Source organism: Aotus nancymaae, unplaced genomic scaffold (assembly GCF_030222135.1).
Source record: "Aotus nancymaae isolate 86718 unplaced genomic scaffold, 86718_ANA_hifiasm-v0.15.2.pri h1tg000014l, whole genome shotgun sequence".
Taxonomy (NCBI): Eukaryota; Metazoa; Chordata; class Mammalia; order Primates; family Aotidae; genus Aotus; species Aotus nancymaae.
The window spans coordinates 49,864,779-49,869,475 of NW_026988425.1; the positions used below are offsets into that span (position 1 = coordinate 49,864,779).

General features: G+C 39.0%; 1 pseudogene; it reads right to left on the bottom strand.

Annotated features, from left to right (window-relative positions):
* Positions 1-1,057: 1,057 nt before the first annotated feature.
* On the bottom strand, positions 1,058-1,360 carry LOC105720626 (U6 snRNA-associated Sm-like protein LSm3; annotated as a pseudogene).
* Positions 1,361-4,697: the final 3,337 nt, after the last annotated feature.

Sequence of the window (4,697 nt, forward strand, 5' to 3'; positions counted from 1 at the left end):
TAGTTGCAAAATTTTAAGTTTTGGTGAATATTGTAAATATTGTAATTGATATTAGAAAGCTATGATGAATTTAGAATTAAGAGAAAACCCATTTTATATTTTGTTTGATTAAAAATATTAGGCTTGCATGTTTTAAATTAAATTTTTTTTTAAAAAAGGACTGCAATTTAATAGTAATTTTTATAGTTTTAGCTGCTAGTAAAAAAGAACAACGGAAAATAATGAAAATATTATAACTGGTATAAAGTAACTCTATGATGCTTCTATTACAAGAAAACAAAACTGTACACGTTTATGAACAAACAGTCTTTTTACCAGTTAACACACAGAGCTTTTTTTTACACCAAAGTCTTTTTTGTTTGCTACCAGACTGGGCTTTGTTCCTCGCTCTCTGCTTGTCGGGCTGTGTCTGGTATGTTTTTATGCTCTTGCTTTCTTTTGCCATCTGTATGCCAGAGCCACATTTGTAAGCCTTATTAACGTTTACCTGAGTAATACTCAGCTGGATGCCCTCCTCTGGGCTGGGAGTTTTCTAGCAGAGGGGCGGTTTCCTTTATACTTTTTGCACAGCTCTGGCAGGCTCTGCAGCTTGGGCATGAGAGGGAGTGAGGTTAGGGTCAGGGGTGACTGCTTTGGCTTGAGAGGGAGGGAGTTAGGGTCAGGGGTGTTAGGCAGGGGAAGGTGGTTTAGAGGGTCCCATATGTTGGTGGACTGTTTGGGGGTAGGGACCTTTTTTTTAAAATGAGGAAACACCAATTTTAATTTAAAGAAAAAAAAATCAGAAAAGTATCTGTGAGAATAATGGAACAAAACAAGTCCTGAAAAAGAATTTTGCATCTTGGTGGTTGTATTTATTGGAAGAGCTTGAGAAAAATGAAAATACCATTTAGCTTAAGAAGTTGTGAGTTATGTGCAAATGAACTCATTTCAGGAGTGGAATAACCCCTGGAATTATTTCTTAGTATCAAAATATATGCAGGTTTCTCTTTTGAACATCTTGTACATTTAGAGAGGGCACTGTACAGTCTCCTGTTTTCATACAGGAAAAATCTTTGTTTCAGCCAGTTCTCAGGGGAGGGGCCACCAGGACAACACCATCTTCCCAGACAAAGAGCATTGGAATATTCCTTTTCATTGATTTATATATCTCTTCACATATTTCTTTATCAATTTCTATAGTAGTTTCTTCCACATCTCTCAAGATCATATTTAAATGTTGATGCTAAGCATGTAATCTGCCTCAAAGCTCTCGGTCATTTCTCATTTTCACATAAATTTGCTCATCTAGACTGAGCCTGATAAGATCCAGGGAGTCCTCTACAGTGTTGGTAATTTGTTACTGGTCTATGTTGTCTGCCATGTTTCAAACCCTGCACCCTTGGGACCTTATTTTTCTTAAAGGAGTTGGCTTTTGGCTTATTTCCTACAGTCTTTAGGTGGTTCATTATCTTTCCAATATTTTAACATAGGACCTGGGGGAATATTCTTGCTATTAGCTTTATCCTTCCCGTTTTTTTGCTTTACATGGAATATTTCCCATTTTGAGTGTTGGTCAGGTATGATCCCTCATAGTAGGGATTTCTTGTTCTCCCTTCTCTAGGGGCTTGCAGAGGCTAATCCGTTGTATTAGGGATTTTTTTTGCCTTCCCCTTTCCTAGAGGCTTAACCTCTCTTACTGGAGATTTCTTGCTTTTTATTATTTTAGAGGTTTGGTATGAGGCTCACTCCCTCAAATTAGAGATTTCTTGCCTTTAATTGCACGTCTCACTCACACACTGTTAACCTTCAAGATATCTCGACCACCAAGGAAATACTTTGTTGCCCCTGCAATGTTTTTTACCTTGGTCTGTGCACAGAGTTACCTGGTTGCTGTGGTTTGTAAGGATCCTTTCTGCCTGCATTGCTGAGAGTCTGGGTTTATTCACCACATGGCGTGGGTTTCGACTCTCTAATCCTGAGGCCACCACAGTGAGGCAGCAGGATGCGTCTCCCCACGAGAGATGATTGGAAACCCCTCCCTGGAGGATGATGGGATCCCAGATGAGCCCCCAAGTTTGTTGGAAATAAGAACTTGGGACCACAAAGAAAATGAGCAGTTAAAGGATTTCTCAGCAACACAAATTTACTTCTGCAGAAGAGTGCTGCTTATAAACTCGGCCTCCAGGAGAGCACACCAAACAAAAGAGGGAAGGGGTTTTTATTTTTAATGCAGTTTGTCCCTGCTACTTTGTGTCCTGCCTCTGTTGGCTGGAGTTGGACCACACAATCTAAGCTGAACCCAATTGAAGAGCACAGGGGTGTGCCTAATGAGAAGGGATGGGAAGAGCCTTTGAGGTGGGAGGGGTAATTTACAGAGTGAGTAGCAGATGTGGCTTTGTAGATTAGGACTGATGGGAAAGTTGTTTACTGAAACCAGGGCAGGGAGGCACAAAGGATAACGAAGTCTGGCCTTGAAAGCTGGAAAGAAATAACCAGGGAACCAACTAAACCCTTTAAAAAGGAACTTCTTGTATTTGACACTATGAACAATTGTATGTTAACAAATTCAATAAGCTGGAAGAAATGGACAGATTCTTAGAAAAGAGACTGATATATGACGAAAAAAGTGAGAGTTCATTGGGAAGAGTCTGGATAAACCACCAAAAGTGTGTGGTTAATTGAAAATAGATTGACGCTGTAAGTCGGAAACAAGTAGGTTTGATCTGAATTCTTCTAAATTCTCTAATACAGAATCTATAGCTCCTGCACACTACAATCCTCAATTCTCATTCAATTCTTATACAAAAATTTAAACCTCATACCAAATGTTTGAGTGCAGCTTTTTCTTGTAAGAGCTGCATAAACTCCAAGCACACAAACCTTCTATTGTATTTTGACCTTTGCACAAAATACAATAAATACCACCTGTGGCACTAAAAAGTAAGCAAAAGCAGGAGGGGGGATAAGATTTGAAAGAAGGGAATATCCCTGGGTGAGTTTCACTTGTTTTTGCAGATTCTTGCATGAGAGTAGGCTCTAGTCTGCACCATGAGAAGTGGCTGGAATTCTGGTAGATTGCAGCTTTTCTGGTCTAAAAAACTAGAGAACAGAAGTTGAGACAATCAGCTGCTGGAAAGTAAAGAGGAATACCATAAGTAAAAGAGAGGTAGAACCCCAGATTTTATGTATAAACTCTACCCAATCTTTCACTGACCACTAAATCATGCATATAGAATAAATTCTAAGTAGTCCAATTAAAAATGAAAGACCCGAACTGCTTTTTGAGTTGCTTCCCATAAGTCAGATTTTGCAGTTTGAGTTCAAATAAGTTAAGTGACTCCTAAAACAAAGAAAATTAATGATTTTTGAGGGAACATAAAATAATCCAGTTTCTACCAAATATCATAGTTAAAAAATTACATTAAAGGATCAGTCATATTCTAAGCTCTTAATAAATTAGAAAATGCTGGAATTGTATTTTATGCATGGCTAGAGACAGTTGATCATATAGTACACATGAATCATATGCATCATGTAGCAGTTAATCATATTTAATATGAATATTCATTTGAATCCTCTATCATTTTTTGTGTGTGCCATTTTTAGTAGCAATAAAAATTTTAAGATTTTTTTTTAAAAATCACAATGTCTAGGATACAATGCAAAGTGACTCAACATGTGAGAAAAAAACAGGAAAACACACCCAATTTTCAAGAGAAAAGACAACTAATGGAGAGACCAGTTCTAAGATCCCCAGATGCTTGAGTTAGTAGACAGAGATTTTAAAGCAGCTATTAAACTGTTGTATCTGAGCGAGTTGTTAGGAAAGCACCACTCTCTGAGATCTGATTGTGAGTCCTTTATTGCCAGCAACCGAGAGTCAGCTCATGCTCAAAATCTCTTGGCCCTGAGGAAGGGATGTGATTTCCTTTTATATGTTGCTCAGGATAAGGGGGGCAAAGCGGAATTTTATAGAAGCAGCATGAGCAAGTTAGGGGAGGAGGCTGGTAACTAGGAAGCAGGAGTCTCTCTTGATTGTTGATTAACTGAGGAGGGTATATAAGCGGTTTCCATGATTGCTGGTTACCAAGGGGGGCATTTCAGTACTTTCCATACGATCAATCAATCAATCAAGGGGATATTCACAATAGCAAGTGGGCTTGTCGAACAGGATATGGTTACAATGGTTATGTGTTTCTGTGGTTCTAAGCACAACATGACCCAGCACTGTGTAACCCAGGTATGTACTCAAGGGAGGAATGACACGGGGAGGGGGGCAAGCCAAGATGGTGTCAGTCAGGCTCACTTCAAAGATGGAGGTAGTTTGGTTCACCTCATTCCTGACTTGTGTTTTTGGGGAGTTAAAGCGTTGATTCTTTAGTTATAACGAGGGTTATATTGGGTCCTGAGATATCAAAGTTAGACAGATACTATGCACTGTCTTATGAAATTTAGGAACCAATTAAGGATGCAGGGCCCAAAGATTAAGCCTAACAGGAGGAGTAGAAAGGGGTCCTGCTAGCCCAGTTATTAGGGTAGTTAGCCATGAACTCTAGGTGAACATATTTTGATACCATGGGGTGTTATTTTCTCACTCCTGTTGGCTTCTAAGTTTTCTAGCACTCTTTGAAAAGTGTCTTTAATGATTCCAGACTGATTATCATAAAAACAACAGCTTTCTCCTAAAGCAGCACATGAGCCTCCTTGGGAAAGAAACA